Genomic DNA, 19,509 nt, shown 5'->3' with positions numbered 1-19,509 from the left:
CTACCCTCCTGGAGCAACAATTCAAACTTGCTCAAGTCACAGAGACAGGGGTGATGGGGAAAGGCCGTCTCCCTACCTCATCTCCCCAACCAGGGGGAACAGTTCCCAGATTTCCTGATACAATTTATGAAGGACAAAAAAAATTCTGGAAACACACTAATGACCCTGGGTTACCCCTTCGCCATGACCAACCCCAGAAAGGGCCCTAAGCATAGGAAAGAAAAGGGTGTGCTTGGGACAAAAACCAGGAGAGCTCAGTAAGAACTTGGGAGAATTGAACAGTTTCACATTCTGCATTCACATCTTGGATCAGTGCCCCACCAGGAGTCACATTAGTAACTCTGATGATCTCCCCCATCCCAGGGATACAAAGCTGAGGGGCAAGCCCCTGAACCTGCTCACCTCTCTTCCCCAACTCTTGCCCTCCTGCCAGAGGCCCGTTAGTAAACTAAATAATTGGAGAAAAAACACAACAACAACAACAACAACAACAACAACAACAACAACAACAACAACAACAACAACAACAAACAACCCTGGCTTGTGACTGACACCATCCCAAGGACCAGGACCAGAACTGGGACCAGGTGGGGGAGGTGGGACTAAGAGGATGGCATCTTTTCCAGTAGGGAAGGGAGCTGCCAGCCCAGCAGGGGGTCTGCCTGGAACTGGACACACAGCAGGCTTAACACGGACTCCCCGGGGAGTGATTGGAGGTGGAGAGATGGGTGATTCCTGACCAGAGGCCCTGACTGGACTCGACCTTGCCCTGCATCTTCTAGAACATATTCTATTTTCTGGAAGAGCAGAAGAAAGGTCTGGTTTGGTGAACAGGGAAAAGCCTCTTATCCCACCTGACCACAGACTCAACAGATCCTTAAAAGGATTGTACTTCTACTATGTTTTGAGTCACGAGATTTGAGTGAAGCTGTCCTATGAGACGGAGGTCACCGAGGTTTTGCTGTACAAGGTCTCTGTGCATGCAGAAGGGTCTGCCCTCCTTGTCAGAGACATTTCTCGTGGCTTTTCACAGACTTTGTATGTGATGAACCTGCTGAGCTCAGCCACTCCATGGGCCCAGTTCTTCTCTCCCCCTGACCTTGTCAATCCTCCCTTGGCAAAAATCACTCCCCATCTCTTGAGCATCCTGTGCGAGCTCAATACTAGGACACTGAGTCCAGGAGGGAATCTGGCTCTCTCCCTTCTGACTCCTTCGGCAATCACAAGTTCCCTTTCCAGATGGAAAAAAAATGTTTCCAGTCCCCTTTCCTCACCCAGCTCCCCAAGGGGCAAGTGTATATACTGGCCAGAGTTGGGAGAATGTGATTAGGGGTGAGGTTTGGAGAGCTGGCTTGCAGGACAGTGTGGATGGAAGATGCAGCATGGTCGCTGCCAGCCTTTTGTGCTCCACCTTCCAGAAGCTGGAGGACTGTGGAGGTGATCTCTAGGAACTAGGGTCTTCTAGAAAGAGACAGAGAGAGAAAGAAAGGGAAAGCAAAAACAAAAGGGAAAGGAAAAGGGGAGGTGACAGACAAAGGCAGAGGATGGGAGCCAAGGAGAAAGGCCCAATTCCCATGGGCCAGCTGACCACACTGAAAGGCCAGAAATAAAAAGTGGAACCAGGTTTTCTCTCAGGGCAGGCAGTGTCCAGCACAGTGGGGGGTCTCCCTGGAACCTCACCTACTCCAAGCTTAACACAGAATCTGCAAAGATGGGTGATTCCTGGGCAAGTAACCCAACTGAGGCAAACTTGGCCCTATAAACCACCAGAACCCATTACACTTCCTTGAAGTGCAGAGGAGGCAAAGTGCTTATTCCTCAATGCGTTCCTACCCCTATTCCTACCCCTACTCACCATGGATTCTAATGGTCCTGAAAATCTGAGAAGATAAGGGAATGCTAGTGATCTCGAGATACTTGATATCATAAGCAAACTTAGTGTAATATTTTCTGATTTAAATTATTTTTCCTTTCTCTTTTCATTAGCCATTTCCCTTAAAAAAACTTCCTGCTGGCACTTTCTTAAAACAAGATAAAAATAAACAAAAATGAAATTACTGAAATTACTCCAGTGTGCAAAGGGGAAAAGCTCACATCTCCTATCCCCCTCCCCAAATAAAACAATATATTATTTTTAAAGGGGAATTTTTACCATATTGCAATCCTTTTAAAAATATTTGGAAAATCAAAGGACTAAAATGATTACACTTTGAAATAGAGACTCTTTGACTGGGCTTGAATGAGATAATATTGACAAAAGTTCTTTGCATACTCCTTGGCACAGAAACAGGTACTTAATAAATGGTTATATCTCAGAGCAGATATTGATAAGAAGATCTTCACCATATACATCACAATAATTATAGTAGTGCTTTTCTGCAGCAGCTAAGAATTGGAAATGGACGAGATGGGGTCTGTTGGAAAATGGCTGAACAAGTTCTATTGAATGTATTATATGTCCTATATTATGATAATGAAAAGACATCGGAATAAAGGAAAAACATACACACTCACACACATACATATGTGTGCACCTACTACAACAATGGCAGTGGAAAGGAGAACCACAACCAGCCCCCCCTCCCCTCTCCCTGCCCCCTGACCCCAATCAAAAGTGAATGGAACAAAGTGATTAAGACTCCATGGCTCCAGTGAAGGCATGTGAGAAGCCAGGCCCCAGCCACCCCCGGGTGCCCATGTTTTCACAGTTTTTTAGGAGATTATTCAGGAGAGCTGATTTGTAAAATGGTTGGTTGGCCACCCTTTGTTCTTGAAGAGGAGCACGATGATACCCTATGTTGGGGCCAAGGTACCGTGTGTCCAATTGTGATCACTCAGACCCAAAGGAGCTCAGAATGCTCTGCCACAGGTCCGGCACAAATTGACCCCATGAACACTTAGGGTGGATTCTCTAATTTTGTGCATCTTGTGTTTCTGTCGAGCTACTTCAATTCTGCTTTGCTCATGACCCTGATGATCCCCTCCCATCCTAGGGAAAAGAAGCTTAAATTCTCTGCTCTCTTGCTGACCATTCTGCTAGAGGTTATATGTAGGAATTAAAAAATAAAAATAAAGAATCCCTGGGGCCTCTTAAGCGCACCTGAAGGCAACAACCAAAACTGGGACCAGGCTGGGCATAGAGGACCAAGGAGAAATCTTAATCCTCATTAGGACAGTCAGTGTCCAGCACAGCAGGGGGTCTTCCTGGAGCCTCTGAGAGTCTTTTTCTGGCTTCCACATGGGCGCTTACCCAGTGTGAGTTTTTCATCACATAAGATGGCTTTCAGAAATTTGGTACACACTACTGAGTCAGAACATCAATAGGTAAAACTAATTGTTTTATGGGATGGCCCATAGAAAGGAATTAAGGAAAGAATACTGGGGATAGCTGTAATGATGTAAGAAACAGAAGGTGACAAGAAAATTTTTTTCTCCAGAGTGTTTTTTTTGGGGGTGGAGAATCTCTTTTCTTTCAAAACATGGCCTTTATAGAAATGTTATACATAATTTCACATCGGCCTTCTCAATGGGAGGAAGGAGGGGAGAGAATCTGAAACTCAAAGTTGTAAAAACAAATGTAAAAATATTTTATATGTAACTGGGGAAAATAAAAATATTAAAATTTTAAAAAACATTTTTAAAACTTGAAAAAAAATCAGTGTTACTGCTTTTGTTTGTTTGTAAACAAGCTTCTACAGCCTGCCAGCACAACCATTGTTAGCAAATCTGGCCTATTGTTAGGTAGAGAGCAGGACCCAATCCTTGAGAGAGGGCTTGAGGGGAGATTAGAACCTAAGTTTATTCAAAGCCTGGACACTAACAAGCTAGGAAGGGAGTGCTGTAGCCCTCTCCAAAACCTCCCCCCCATCCCCCTCCCACCCCACCCCCGAGTTTCATTGAAAATCTTCAGGGATGTTATCATTTCACAGTGAGGTCTACAATCTTTCCCAAATCTTATTGCTTGGATGAAAATCTACCTGCCTTTACAGTGACTTTTGGTAGCTGAAGTGAACTCGGGTTCCTTTTCCCCTCCTTCGATCTCAAGGTCATTTCAGAGACATACCAGCCTCTTTAGAGGAAGGTAGGTCATGGAAATTGAAGTTGTGCCTGAAGGTGTACTCCTCAGGACCAGTTCTGACAGTTTGAAAGGAGACACCCATCTCCAGGCTTTTTGGCAGATCCAATTACGGGGCAAAGTTGGTGTCCCACAGACATCCACCAAGAGGGTTCCAGGTGACTGTTCCTATGGTTCAGTCTGGAGCTCACCACAACTTCCCAAAGGAGACCCCGATCCCCAATCTGTTTGGCTGACCCAACCAGGACACAAAAATGGTTACTCACAGATGCCCATGAAGGTTGTTCCTGGTGGCCATTTCTTTGGGGCAGCTGGGTGCTCAGAGGAAGTTAAAAAAAGAAGCCCGGATTCCCACCCTTGGGGGCTAATCCAACCATGGGGTAAAACTGGTTGCACAGAGAGCCCCATGAAGAGGGCTGCAGGTGACCAATTCTTTGGGGCATCTGGGCCATACCCACCACACTTTCAAAATCATGGCCTTGATCCCCAAGGTTTTGCAGGATTCCAACCACTGGGCAAAGATCAATTCCCAGGGAAACGCATGAAGAAAGAACCTAGTGGCCATTATTTTGGGGGACACAGCTGTTCACCACAGCCTCCAAGAAGATTCCCAGGTCCTGAAGCTTATGGGCAGGTGCCACTAAAAGGCAAAGAGGGTTTACCAGAAATGCCCCCCATGAAGAGGGAGACAAGCGACTATCCTTTTGGAGCATCTCACTGTTCACCACGTTTTCATATTGGAAGACCTGATGATTCATATTTTAGGATGTTTCCACCAATGAACAACGACTATTTCCCAGAAAAACCCACAAAGAATGTCCCAAGCTCAGGTCTCTTTGGAGCAACTTGGAGATCACAACAATTTCAAAAGAGAGACCCAGACCGAAGATATTCCTAAACATTATCGTTCTGGTGCAGCAGATTCACCCCTGAATACTACTAAGCTGAAGAGGAAGAGAAGAGAAGACATTATCTTTCTTATGGACCTTGATAACACAGAATATCTTTGTATTCCTACTCATGCAGTAGCTTGTGATGGGGGAACCTTGATTTGGATCAGCAAATAAAATGATTGAATGTTTTTATTGTTGTGTTTTTATTGTTAGTGTTAAAGCAACTGTTGATACTAAGGACCACAATGGAGAAGAGGTTTGTTAAAAAGGAGGACTCTGTTCAAATCTGCCCCAAATCCCCAACTCTCCTGCATCCACATCCACATCATCATCTACTGGCATCCCAACTGCCACCTGCTCACACAAATAAAAGAAGGAATCCTAACGGAAACTGCTTATGTTGTGATTCCTTCCATTTTTGGCCATATACTCAGCCTCACTCACCCGTCTCCCACAAGTCAACCTCTTCTCCCACAAGCTCCTTCTCCTGTACATGTCATCCCCTCTACCCTCCTGGAGCAACAATTCAAACTTGCTCAAGTCACAGAGACAGGGGTGATGGGGAAAGGCCGTCTCCCTACCTCATCTCCCCAACCAGGGGGAACAGTTCCCAGATTTCCTGATACAATTTATGAAGGACAAAAAAAATTCTGGAAACACACTAATGACCCTGGGTCACCCCTTCGCCATGACCAACCCCAGAAAGGGCCCTAAGCATAGGAAAGAAAAGGGTGTGCTTGGGACAAAAACCAGGAGAGCTCAGTAAGAACTTGGGAGAATTGAACAGTTTCACATTCTGCATTCACATCCTTGGATCAGTGCCCCACCAGGAGTCACATTAGTAACTCTGATGATCTCCCCCATCCCAGGGATACAAAGCTGAGGGGCAAGCCCCTGAACCTGCTCACCTCTCTTCCCCAACTCTTGCCCTCCTGCCAGAGGCCCGTTAGTAAACTAAATAATTGGAGAAAAAACACAACAACAACAACAACAACAACAACAACAACAACAACAACAAACAACCCTGGCTTGTGACTGACACCATCCCAAGGACCAGGACCAGAACTGGGACCAGGTGGGGGAGGTGGGACTAAGAGGATGGCATCTTTTCCAGTAGGGAAGGGAGCTGCCAGCCCAGCAGGGGGTCTGCCTGGAACTGGACACACAGCAGGCTTAACACGGACTCCCCGGGGAGTGATTGGAGGTGGAGAGATGGGTGATTCCTGACCAGAGGCCCTGACTGGACTCGACCTTGCCCTGCATCTTCTAGAACATATTCTATTTTCTGGAAGAGCAGAAGAAAGGTCTGGTTTGGTGAACAGGGAAAAGCCTCTTATCCCACCTGACCACAGACTCAACAGATCCTTAAAAGGATTGTACTTCTACTATGTTTTGAGTCACGAGATTTGAGTGAAGCTGTCCTATGAGATGGAGGTCACCGAGGTTTTGCTGTACAAGGTCTCTGTGCATGCAGAAGGGTCTGCCCTCCTTGTCAGAGACATTTCTTGTGGCTTTTCACAGACTTTGTATGTGATGAACCTGCTGAGCTCAGCCACTCCATGGGCCCAGTTCTTCTCTCCCCCTGACCTTGTCAATCCTCCCTTGGCAAAAATCACTCCCCATCTCTTGAGCATCCTGTGCGAGCTCAATACTAGGACACTGAGTCCAGGAGGGAATCTGGCTCTCTCCCTTCTGACTCCTTCGGCAATCACAAGTTCCCTTTCCAGATGGAAAAAAAATGTTTCCAGTCCCCTTTCCTCACCCAGCTCCCCAAGGGGCAAGTGTATATACTGGTCAGAGTTGGGAGAATGTGATTAGGGGTGAGGTTTGGAGAGCTGGCTTGCAGGACAGTGTGGATGGAAGATGCAGCATGGTCGCTGCCAGCCTTTTGTGCTCCACCTTCCAGAAGCTGGAGGACTGTGGAGGTGATCTCTAGGAACTAGGGTCTTCTAGAAAGAGACAGAGAGAGAAAGAAAGGGAAAGCAAAAACAAAAGGGAAAGGAAAAGGGGAGGTGACAGACAAAGGCAGAGGATGGGAGCCAAGGAGAAAGGCCCAATTCCCATGGGCCAGCTGACCACACTGAAAGGCCAGAAATAAAAAGTGGAACCAGGTTTTCTCTCAGGGCAGGCAGTGTCCAGCACAGTGGGGGGTCTCCCTGGAACCTCACCTACTCCAAGCTTAACACAGAATCTGCAAAGATGGGTGATTCCTGGGCAAGTAACCCAACTGAGGCAAACTTGGCCCTATAAACCACCAGAACCCATTACACTTCCTTGAAGTGCAGAGGAGGCAAAGTGCTTATTCCTCAATGCATTCCTACTCCTATTCCTACCCCTACTCACCATGGATTCTAATGGTCCTGAAAATCTGAGAAGATAAGGGAATGCTAGTGATCTCGAGATACTTGATATCATAAGCAAACTTAGTGTAATATTTTCTGATTTAAATTATTTTTCCTTTCTCTTTTCATTAACCTCACCCACTCCAAGCTTAGCAGATTCCCTTGGGAAGATATTCTGGGAAGTGGATAATTCTTGGCCAGAAGAAATGACTGAACTCAGCCCCATGAACCACTCACAACCCATTATACTTGCTGGAAGGGCAGAATAGAAGTCTGGCTTGTGCAAAATTGAAAGACCCCTTATTTCATTCCATCAGTGAAGCTAGAATTCCTTCAGACATAGAGAGGAATTCAGACTTGAGGATGACAAGGCTCTTCAGATCATGGTTTTCTTTGGGAAAGCCTGGTAAAATATATCTCAACTGAACTTGAATTTCACTGTCTTTTTCCTTTACTCATTTTCCTACAACCCCTCTTTCTGTTATTTTTTAGCATAATAATGCATCATGGAGATAACTGAAATTTCTGGGGAGTCTTCCTGTTTTCTATTAAAAGCATTGTAATAAAACAAAAACTGGACTATTGCAACCCCCATGAAATCAAAAGTGAAGTTTTTTTAATGTCTCCTCCTTGATCTTGGCCTCACGAACCAATCTTGTCATAGAGTTTTAGTGAGTAAGGCCCACAGGACCATTAGGTAGGGACACAGGTCACAGTTCTTGAGATAGATCTCCAGGGAGGCTACAGCCTAAGCTTAACTCAGTTCTTAGCAACCACAAGCTGAGAAGCCAGGGCTGCAGGCCTTCACCCTCCCCAATGGCCACGGAGACTTCTGTTCCATTGAAGCCTAAATCCCCCAGGATGATTTCCCCCACACTCCATGTGCAACCACTATTTCACTATGCAGAGAAGTGACATCCTATATTGATTAAAAGCTTTCTCCTATAGGTGATGTACAGACTGATGCAGTGCAAAGATGATTCCAGAAACCTCATCAGCCAGTGGATTTCAAGGGTACCGTAGAGACACCAAGGTAGAATATCTACTTGAACATCCCCTTGGATGAGCTTGGTTTTCATCAAAGCTTCAATAAAAGAAGCCAAGGTCACCAGGCCTTTTGGCTGCTGTAACCACTGGGTCCAGACTAGTTCCTTAAAGCAACTGGGAAGAAGGGGTTCAAAAAGGAGGCCCAGTTGCATAGGCTACTGGCAACTGTCTTTGACCTGAAGCACAGCTGCCACCCCCAAATGTGAGGTCTGAAGGGGAAGAGTGTCTCAATGACCAGCATACTTGTGAATGAGGGTTTGTTAGAAGGGAAGGCCCTAGATCAGACATGTCCAAAATTCACAATTCCTCCGTATTCTCATTAAAAGCGATATCATCCCTTGAATCTGTACCCCTAGTCTGGTCATCAAAGGTAATACGATGTCAATACTGGATTTACAATGGAACTCAATATGTCATTGCCCACTTGGTCCAAACTTGCTTGTACTCTGTAGCATTGAGAACAACCAGATGGCACTGCTGCCCTTATGTCCCTAAGGAAATCCCTCCCATCCCAAGACAAAAAGCTAAGGGTCAGGAGTTCCACCCTGCGCAATCTGGGGCGCTTCATTCATTGGACTGCTATAGGAGACATGAACATAGAAAGATGGTGATAGATAGAAATCACAGAAACAGAGGGGGGAGGTAACAGGGAGGGAGGGAGGGAGGGAAGGAACAGGAAAACAAAGGGCAAATAAAAAGGAAAAGTAAAGGGGAAGGAGAAATCAAAGATGGAAGAGGAAGGGAAACAGGCAAGGGGAGGGAGTGAAAAAGAGAAGGGGAAAGGGAAGGGGAAAAGAATGGAAGCAGTGGAGGAAGGCTCAATTCCTATGGGCCAGTTTACCATACTGAAAGAACACAAACAAAAATTGGAACCAGACGTGGCAGGGTGGACTAAAAAGGAGTTATTTTTCCCCTCTGACAAGTTAGTATCTTGCACAGCAAGGGATCTCAGTGGAACATAAGGCACTCCAAGCTTAAGAAAACTTCCCTGGGGAGGGTTTTTTGGGAGGTGGGGAATTCCTGGGGAGATGAACTAAATCATTTTTAGGATTTTCTTGCAACACAGTCATTTATCTTTCCAGTTCTTCCTCTACCTCTTACTTAATTGTCAAAATCCTTACTGAACACTACCATGGCCTCAGCTGAATTCCTGTTTTTCTTGGACTCTTTGGATGGAGTTTTAACTTTGTCAAGTGAGGGAGGAGAAAAGGGAAAGAAGGGGGATAAAAGGAAAAAGTTAGACAGGAGAGAGAGGAGAGGAGGAGAATGAAGAGAGTGGGGAGAGGGGAGGGGAAAGGAGGGAGAGAAAAGGGAAAAAAGGAAGGGAGAAGAGGAAGAGAGGGAGACTGAGAAGGGAAAGAGGGAGGTAGACAAAGAGGGAGGAAGAGAGGCAGAGAGAAAAAGAGAGAGGGAGGAATTGGGGAGACAGGGAGGGAGGGAGCTGGTAGGTGAAGCGCAAGGAAAAAAAGAGAGGGTAGGGAAAATGGGAAGGCCAAAGGCAAGAGGGAAAGTGGATGAGGAATGGGAACAAGCTAAAATGAGAAGGAGAAGGGGAAGAAGAAAATGGAAGCAATGGAGGAAGGATCAATTCTCATGGACCAACTTACCACACTATAAGGAAAAAAACTAAAAGTGGAAACAGACATGGCAAGGCGGACTAAGGGAGTCATTTTCTCCCTCTGACAAGGTATTGTCACCCACAGCAGGCAGTCTGAACAGAACATGGGACACTCCAAGGTTAAGAGAGATTACCTGGGGAGGGTTTGTTGGGAGGTGAGGAATTCCTGAGCAGATGAACCCAGTCGTTTTTAGGATTTTCTTGCATCACTGTCATTTTTCTTCCCAACTGTTCCTCTTTCCCCTATTTGATTGTTTAAAAAATTTTTCCTCCTGCTTGATTTTCAAAATCCTTACTGAACACTACCATGGCCTCAGTCAAATTCCTGTTTTTCATGGACACTTTGGAAGGAGGAGTTTTGACTTTGTCAAAGTGAGAGAGGGAGAAAAGGGAAAGAAGGGGAAAAAAGGAAACAGTGGAACAGGAGAGAGAAGTGGGAAGGGTAGAGAAGAAAGTGAGAAGAGGGGGTGGGAAAAGAGGGAGAGAGGGGGAAAGAGGAAGGGAGAAGAGGAAGAAAGTTGAGACACTTAGAAGGGAGAGAAGAAGAAAGAAGGAGAGGGTGGAAGAGAGAGAGAGAGAGAAGGGGAAGGGGGGAGGGGAGGAGGAGGGAGGGAGAGGAGAGACATGGAGAGAAGCAAAAAAGAAGGAAGCTGGTAGTTAAGTGAAAGGAAAAAGGGGGAAGGGAAAGATGGAAGGGGAAGGGGAACCAGCAAAAAGTAGAAGCTTGGGAAAGAGAAGGGGAAGGGAGAAGAAGAGAATGGAAGCAACATGATCAACTAAGAGAGAGCCATTTTCTCCCTCTGACAAGGTAGTATCCAGCACTTGAACCTCTCCAAGCTTAAGAGATATTACCTGGGGAGGGTTTGTTGGGAGGGGGGAATTCCTGAGCAGATGAACTCAGTCATTTTTAGATTTTCTTGCATCTCTGTCATTTCTCTTCCCAATTGTTCCTCTTCCTCCTACTTGATTTTCAGAATCCTTATTAAACACTTCCTGTTTTTCTTGGACAATTTGGATGGAGGAGCTTTGAGTTTGTCAAAGTGAGGGAGGGAGAAATGGAAAAGAAGGGGAGAGAAAAGGAAAAAAATTGGATAGGAGAGAGAAGTGGGAAGGGGGATGAAGAGAGTGGGAAGAGGGGAGGGGAAAGGAGGGAGAAAAGGGGGAAAGAGGAAGGGATTACCTGGCAGAGGTCCTTAAACTTTTTAAATAGGGGGCCAGTTCAATGTCCCTCAGACTATTGGCGGGCCGGACTATAGTAAAAACAAAAACTTTGTTTTGTGGGCCTTTAAATAAAGAAACTTCATAGCCCTGGGGGAGGGGGATAAATGTCCTCAGCTGCTGCATTTGGCCCACTGGCCGTAATTTGAAGACCCCTGGATTAGAGGAAGAGAGAGAGAGACTGAGAAGGGAGAGAGGGAGGGAGAAAGGAGACAAGGAGAGAGGCAGGGAGGCAGGGAGCTGGTATGCAAAGTGCAAGGAAAAGAGGAAAGATTTGTGAAAGGGAGAGATAAAAGCTGAAAGGGAAGGGGAAAAGGGAAGAGTTAGGGGGAGAAGGAGACAGGGGAAGGGAAAGATGGAAGGGAAATGGGAAGAGGAAGAGAATGGAAGCAATGGAGGAAGGCTCAATTCCCACTGGCCAACTTACCCCACTGAAAGTATAAAAACTAAAAGTGGAACCAGACATGGCAAGGTGGACTAAGAGGGAACCATTTTCTCCCTCTGACAAGTTACAATCCACACAGCAGGAGGTCGAACATGAGCCACTCCAAGCTGAAGAGAGCTTCCTTTTTTGGGAGGTTGGGAATTCCTGGGCAGACAAACTCATTTTTCAGATTGTCTTGCCACCACTGTCATTTCTCATCCTGATTCTTTCTCTACCTCTTGTTTGATTTCCCAAATCCTTATTCAACACCACCATGGCCTGAGACAAGCTCCTGTTTTTTCTTGGACACTTTGATCATAGGAGCTTTGAATTTGTCCAAGTGAGGAAGGAGAAAAATAAAATAAGGGGGAGAGAGGAAAAAATGGCATAGAATAGAGAAGATTGAAGGGGAGAGGAGATAGTGAGGTGAGAGGAATGGAAATGAGGGAGAGAAGGGGGAAGAGGAAGAGAGCTAGAGAGACTGAGAAGGGACAGAGGAATGCAGAGAAGGAGGGAGAGAAGGCGGAAGAGAGAGGGGGGAGGGAGGGGAAGAAGAGAGCCAAAGATAAAAGGCAATGAAAAAGGGAAAGGAAAAAGGAAGGGGGAAGGTTAAAAGCTAGGGGAAAGGGAATAGGGAAGGGAATGAGAGACGAGGAATGGGGAAATGGAGAAGGGGAAAGGAAAGGAAGAAGGGGAAAAGAAAATGGGAAAAGGAGAAGGGAAGGGGAAAAGAAAAAGGGGAAAAGGGGGAAAGAAAAAGGAGAAGGGCAAGGGGGAAAGGGCAAGGAGAAATGAAAGAGGGAGGGGAAGAAAATGGAAGGAATGGAGAAAAGATCACTTCCCATGGGCCAGTTTACCACACTGAAAGGACAGAAACTAAGAGTGGAATTAGACATGGTAGAGTGGACATTTTCTCCCTCTGAGTAGTTAGTGTACAGCACATCGGAGGGTCTCAATGAAACATGAGCCTCTCCAAGCTTAAGAGAGGTGCCCTGGGGAGGTTTTGTTGGGAGTGGGGGAATTCCTGAGCAGATGAACTTAGTCATTTTTAGGATTTTCTCCCATCACACTCCCCATCGTTCCGCTACCTCTTACTTGATTTTCTTTTTTTATTAAATCTTTTTATTTTCAAAACATTTGTAGGGATAATTTTTCAACACTGACCCTTGCAAAACCTTGTGTTCTACATTTCCTCACCCTTCCTCCCACTCCCTCCCCTAGATGACAGGTAACCCGATAAGTTAAACATGATAGAAAGATACATTAAATCCAATATTTGCATATATATTTATACAATTATCTTGATACACAAGAATGATCAGATCAAAAATGAAAAAAATGAGAAAGAAAATAAAATTCAAGCAAATACCAACAAAAAGAGTGAAAATGTTATGTTGTGATTTATATTTTGTTTCTACAGTCCTCTCTCTGGGTGCAGATGGCTCTCTACATCACAAGATCATTGGAACTGGCCTGAACAATGTCATTACTGAAAAGAGCCACATCTATCAGAATTGATCATCATATAATCTTGCTGTTATCGTGTACAATGATCTCCTGGTTCTGCTCACTTCACTTAGCATCAATTCATGTAAGTTTCCCCAGGCCTCTCGGAAATCATGCTGCTGGTCATTTCTAATAGAACAATAATATTTCATAACATTCATATACCATTTCCAACTGATGGGCATTCACTCAGTTTCCAGTTTCTTGCCACTATGAAAAGAGGTGCCACAAACATTTTTGCACATATGGGTCCCTTTCCCTCCTTTAAGATCTCTTTGATATATAAGCCCAGCAGGAACACTTCTGGGTCAAAGGGTATGCACAGTTTGATAGTCCTTTAGGCATAGTTTCAAACTGATCTCCAGAATGGTTGGATCATTTCACAACTCCACCAACAATGTATTAGTGTCCCAGTTTTCCCATATATCCTCCAACATTCATCATTATCTTTTCCTGTCATCTTAGTTAATCTGAGTCAAACCTCAGAGTTGTCTTAATTTGCATTTCTCTGATCACTGGTGATTTAGAGTACCTTTTCATATGACTCAAAATGGTTTCAATTTCTTCATCTGAAAATTGTTCATAACCTTTGACCATTTATCATTTGGAGAATGACTTGAATTCTTATAAATTTGAGTCAGTTTTCTATATATTTTAGAAATGAGGCCTTTATCAGAGCCTTTGAATGTACAAAATGTTTTCCCATTTTATTGCTTCTCTTCTAATCTAGTCTGCATTAGTTTTGTTTGTACAAAACCTTTTTAACTTAATATAATCAAAATTATTTTGTGTTCAATAATGAACTCCAGTTATTCTTTGGGTACAAAGTCCTTCCTTCTCCATAGATCTGAGAAGTATATTATCTTTTGTGTTACGCCCCTATGGACTACTCTAACCCAGTAACTCCTCTTTGAGCTACTCTTAATGCCTGTTCATCAACGGCACGGCTAGGCCATACTTACCCGTCTTCGGGCACCAACCCGGATCCCACAGAGAGAGACCACCAGTAGGTAGGGGTGAAGCAAAAGAGAACTTTATTCTTATATAGCACATATTTATACCCCTCTGAAGATCTGGGGGAAGGAGAGGTCCTCTAGGAACCTGGCATAATGGGATTGGTCCTAGAAGAAGGAAGGAGGCATGCTAGGCTTTGAGAGCACTAAAGAGAGAGACGTGGTACCTGAGTTCAGATACCGCCTCCTGGGGATAAGCCCCACCTCCCCGTAGGAACCTCTCATCCCTCAGGTCCTCCCACATGCCTTGAACTGCATTTCTTGCTTCTAGAGGCTTTTTAATCCTTACATCTCCCCCTCTTTTATTAATAAGACCAATGTTCTCATGTTGATGAATGAGAAGCTCTTCCATAAGCACCTCTAAAGAATTTTTTTAAAGAATACATATAAAGCTGTATTCTGATGGAAGTGGATTTTTTTTGACAAAGAAACCTAACTCAGTTTCAATTGATAAATAATGGACAGAAGCAGCTACATCCAAAGAAAGAACACTGGGAAATGAATGTGAACTATTTGCATTTTTGTTTTTCTTCCCGGGTTATTTTTACCTTCTGAATCCAATTCTCCCTATGCAACAAGAGAACTGTTCGGTTCTGCAAACATATATTGTATCTAGGATAAACTGCAACATATCTAATATATATAGGACTGCTTGCCATCTAGAGGAGGGGGTAGAGGGAGGGAGGGGGAAAATCAGAACAGAAGCGAGTGCAAGGGATAATGTTGTAAAAAAATTACCCTGGCATGGGTTCTGTCAATATAAAGTTATTATAAAATAAAATATATAAAAAAAGAATACATATAAAGCATCCTAACAATGTAGGCAAAAGCAAAAGAAGCAACAATACAAAATGGCTACATAAGAGCCCATGAGATACAATAGAAGGGGATGGGAAAGTATGTTGGATCCAATCACTAAGCCAGTCCAACAAGGGTAGTCATCTCTCTGCTATGGCACTGTTTCGGGCATCTCTTGGGTCATCTCCTTCTCTTCTTTTTCAGCCTCTGTTTTAATAGGGGCAACTTTCCTTGTCCTTCTTTCTGCAATCCAGTGGCCTTCCTCATCAGGACCTGCACGACATAAATATCCTGGCCCTCTCCAAAGTATTAAAAATGGACCTTGCCAATGTCCTTCCTCATCCTTCCAAAGGACCTTTTGAATGTTCTCTGGTGCTTGAAGTGCAGTTTTCATGGAGCTTAGTTTTCTGTCCTGTCTATAAGATTGTATCAAATGTGTCATTCCTGGAGAGTCTGGTATCCCTATCCAGGCACAAAACATTGTAAGTATATAAGGTCTTATCCACATTCACCTGTGTGAGCCATTGGGGGTTCAGTCTACTTCCTCCCCCTTTCTGTTTAATAAGGGTGGCCTTCAGAATATGATGGGCCTGTTCCACCAGGGTCTGACCCTGCGGATTATAGGGAATCCTTGTAACATGTTTAATGGAGAATGTAGAGAGGAAGGTAGCCATCTGCTTAGAGGTATAAGCTGGCCCATTGTTGGACTTTATGGCATTAGGAACTCCATGAAAGGAGAAACACTATACAAATGTTTAATGACTGAAGGAGTGTTTTCATGGGAGGCCACTGTAGCCAAAAGATTCTAGAAAAGGTGTCAATACAAACCTGGATGGCCACAAAGCCACCTGTGTCACATCCATTTGCCACAAATCATTGGGGAATAAGCCCTGGGGATTAACTCCTTTACTGGGTGGAGGAGGGAGAAACTGAACACACTGAACCCACTGCTTCCCTATCTGTCAGACTTGTTCCCAGCTGAGGCCATAAAGGCGACATAGAGAATCACTGGGTAAGTGGAGAAAATCATGGGCACATTCAGGGGGTGTGGTGACTGTGGGACGGGAGCATCGTAAAATGTGGTCTGCCACCTCATTGCCCCCAAATATGCCTCCTGCGCAGCACTGGTGAGAGTATACATGCAGGATGTAAATGGGATGTTTCCTAATCTGTAAAATCAGCTGCAAGTCAGCAAGCAGGTCAGCAATTGAAGGATTCTGAGGCTGTAGGACAGCATCCTCAATGCCTCTGAGCACTCAGACAGCATATAAGCTATCTGATATGATGTTAATGGGCTCTGGGTATCTCTTACATCCTTTTAAGATGTCATATAAAGTTGCATCAAAGAAATAGGAATAAGGACATGAGCCCTTAACCACTGAATTGGTCCAACTAGTTTCTGAAATTGGTTCAGAATATTCACCTTGTCTAAGTATAAGTTAGGTACCTGATTAGTAACTGTAGAAGTCCCCATGTGGAGTCCCAGGGAGTGAGAGTGCTCATGGTCTCTTTAAGCTGGGCAGAGAGATCTTTCCCACTGCTCCTTGATAACAGTATATCATCCATATAATGCAGTATCATGGCACGAAGCCACACCTTCCTAATTGGTGCTAGCACTGGCGCTAGGTACACCTGACATAAGGTGGGGCTACAACACATCCCTTGGGGGAGAACTTTCCATTGGTAGCGCAGATCAGGCCCTGCATTGTTTATAGAGGGCATGGTAAAAGCAAATCTTTTCTTCTCCTCTGGGGCCACAGGGATGGAGAAGAAACTGTCTTGTATGTCTATTACTGTAACTGGCCAGCTGGGTACGTACTAGATTAGGAGATGGCATGCCAGACTGTAGGGCTCCCATAGGTTCAATAGTAACATTAATGGTCCTAAGGTCCACTAGCATTCTGAATTTTTCAGATTTTTTCTTTATGATAATTACAAGGCTATTCCATAGGCTGGACGTTGATTCTATATGTCCGGCCTTCAACTGTTGTTCCATAATTTTTCATGTAAGGCTTGGGCTTTATAAGCTGATAAAGGCCATTGGGGTACCCAAACTGGGGTGTTAGATTTCCATGTTAATGGTTTGGGCTTGATATGAAAGGTGGTGCCCAAACCCCCAATGGCCCCAATTAAAAATCCTGTGGAGGTGGTATATAAACTGAGGCCCCACGAGCCTTCAATATGTCCCTGTCTCACAGATTGTACCTGAGACCTGCGACCACCAGGGGTCGGAATATCCCCTGTTTGTCTGCAGACTGCCAGGGCAGGTCTTCTGCTGCAACCCCTTTAGATACAGCAGCCGCCAGGGCATCTATTTGAAAGGCGCTGGAGCCAACATTCTCACATCTCTTTATTATCTCTTCCAGGCCAGGGTCCCCATCTAAAGTAAGCATGGCCTTCTGGCAGTTACTATTAGCATTCTCCCCTGCCAATTTCTGTATAAGGAGGCTGGAGGTTTCTCTTCTGCCCACTGACCTCTCAACAGTAGCCTGTAGGCAGGTCACAAAATCAGGAAAAGGTTCATCTGGACCCTGTTTAATCCTAGTCATTTCCAGAAGCCTGAATTTTGCTAAATGCTCTTTGGGCACATTGGGACACAGCTGCTATACTGCTACATCACACTGCATTTGATCCTCATTTCTTTTATATTTTCCAGATTTCTGTATTATTTGTCCTAAACTTGTCTGGGAATCTCCAAAGCCTTCACAAGTGTGCACAGAGGGAGCAGATGGGAGACATATCTCCTCAGGGAAGGCGGGGGAGGAGGGAGAAGGCCATGCCTTGGAGACAGAGGTGACCTTCCCTCTGCTTACTTTCTCCTCCCTCATCTTATCACTGTCCTTTACTTCAAGGTCATATGCCTCTCTCTTTACTTTCTCATTACTCATCTTATCTCTGCCCCCTCCTGTTCCATCATATCCACTTCCTGCTTTTTCCTCACTATCTCTTCCTTCTTTCAAGTCACATCCACCTCCTTCATCTTCCTGTTTATTTCTTGGTTCTTTCCCATAGCTAACTTCCACCGGCTCCATTTTATGGGGCATGGCTGATCCCAGCAAGTGTGGTTTATGACCCTCATTTGTTTTATGACTCTCCATTTGTACTTCATTATCTACTTTTAATGGATTGCAGCTTACACTTCTTAAAGTGCCCCCAATCACTTGATGCCATTCCAGGATGGCTCCCATAGCTTCCTTATCATAGGAAGTCATCTGACTACCTATTACCTCCCACGTTTTTAAATTCATTTCCAATCCTACTTGTTTTACTATTCTATAAGCTTCTTTCCCTGGTATCTCCTGGTCTGGGACCCTCACAACAAACTGTCCCATTTTCCAAACTTTCTACTCCCTCTAGAGCAGAGTTCTGTTTCTCTTCCTACCTGTAGGCCTGCTACAAGGTGAGGTCCTAGCCAAAATTGTCCCTGTCGGGTGCCACTTGTTACACCCCTATGGACTACTCTAACATGGTGGCTCCTCTTTGAGCTACTCTTAATGCCCGTTCGTCAATGGCACGGCTAGGCCACACTTACCTGTTTTCGGGCACCAACCCGGATCCCACAGAGAGAGACCACCAGTAGGTAGGGGTGAAGCAAAAGAGAACTTTATTCTTAGATAGCACATAGTTATACCCCCCTGAAGATCTGGGGGAAGGGGAGGTCCTCTAGGAACCTGGCATTAATGGGATTGGCTGGAGAAGAAGGAGGGAGGTGTGCTATGTTTTGAGAGCACTAAGGAGAGAGAGATGTGGTACCTGAGGTCAGACACCGCCTCCTGGGCATACGCCCCACCTCCATGTAGGACTCCCCTGCGACTAGGTAGCTCTCATCCCTCAGGTTCTCCCATATGCCTTGAACTGCATTCCTTGCTTCTAGAGGCTTTTTAACCCTCACATTTTGTTCTTCTAATTTGCTTATAATATCACTCTTTATGTCTAAATCATGAATCCATTTCAACCTTATCTTGGTATACGGTGTTAGGTGTGGGTCAATGCCCACAATGCCCATAGTTTCCAGTTTTGACAAATAGTGAGTTCTTATCCCAAAAGCTGAGGTCTTTGGGTATATGAAACACTAGATTGCTATAATTATTGACTATTTTGTCCTGTGAACCTAACGTATTAAACTGATCAACTACTCTGTTTCTTAGCCAGTAGCAAATGATTTTGATGACTGCTGCTTTATAATATAGTTTTAGGTCTGGTGTAGCTAGGCTATCTTCATTGGTAATTTTTTCATTAATTCCCTTAAAATTCTTTGATGAACTTTGTTATTATTTTTTCTAGCTCCATAAAATAATTTATTAGGAGTTTGATTGGTATAGCATTTAATAGGTAGATTGATTTAAGTAGTATTGTCATTTTTATTATATTTGCTCAGCCTGTCCATGAGCACTTGATATTTTCCCAAATTATTAGATCTGATTTTGTGTAAAAAATGTTTTATAGTTGTGTTCATATAGTTCCTACTTTGCCTTGGCAGATAGATTCCCAAATATTTTATGTTATCAACAGTTATTATTTTCAAACTCCAATGATATGGTCTATCCCTTTTGTTTTAGTTTTTTCTTAAAAAAT

General features: G+C 44.4%; 1 protein-coding gene across 1 annotated transcript in view; it reads left to right on the top strand.

The window, feature by feature from the left end:
* Positions 1-13,010: 13,010 nt before the first annotated feature.
* The window catches only part of LOC127542516 (transcriptional repressor protein YY1-like), a 144,599-nt gene continuing 138,100 nt past the window's right edge, over positions 13,011-19,509 (top strand). Inside the window, exon 1 of the mRNA XM_051968171.1 lies at positions 13,011-13,208. The gene's annotated coding sequence lies outside the window, so the exon portion shown is untranslated. The remainder of the gene's footprint in view (positions 13,209-19,509) is intronic.

The sequence above is a fragment of the Antechinus flavipes genome, chromosome X (genome assembly GCF_016432865.1).
Source record: "Antechinus flavipes isolate AdamAnt ecotype Samford, QLD, Australia chromosome X, AdamAnt_v2, whole genome shotgun sequence".
Classification (NCBI taxonomy): domain Eukaryota; kingdom Metazoa; phylum Chordata; class Mammalia; order Dasyuromorphia; family Dasyuridae; genus Antechinus; species Antechinus flavipes.
Note: the sequence above shows the minus strand (reverse complement) of the source record. Positions and strands in the feature narration are given on the sequence as shown.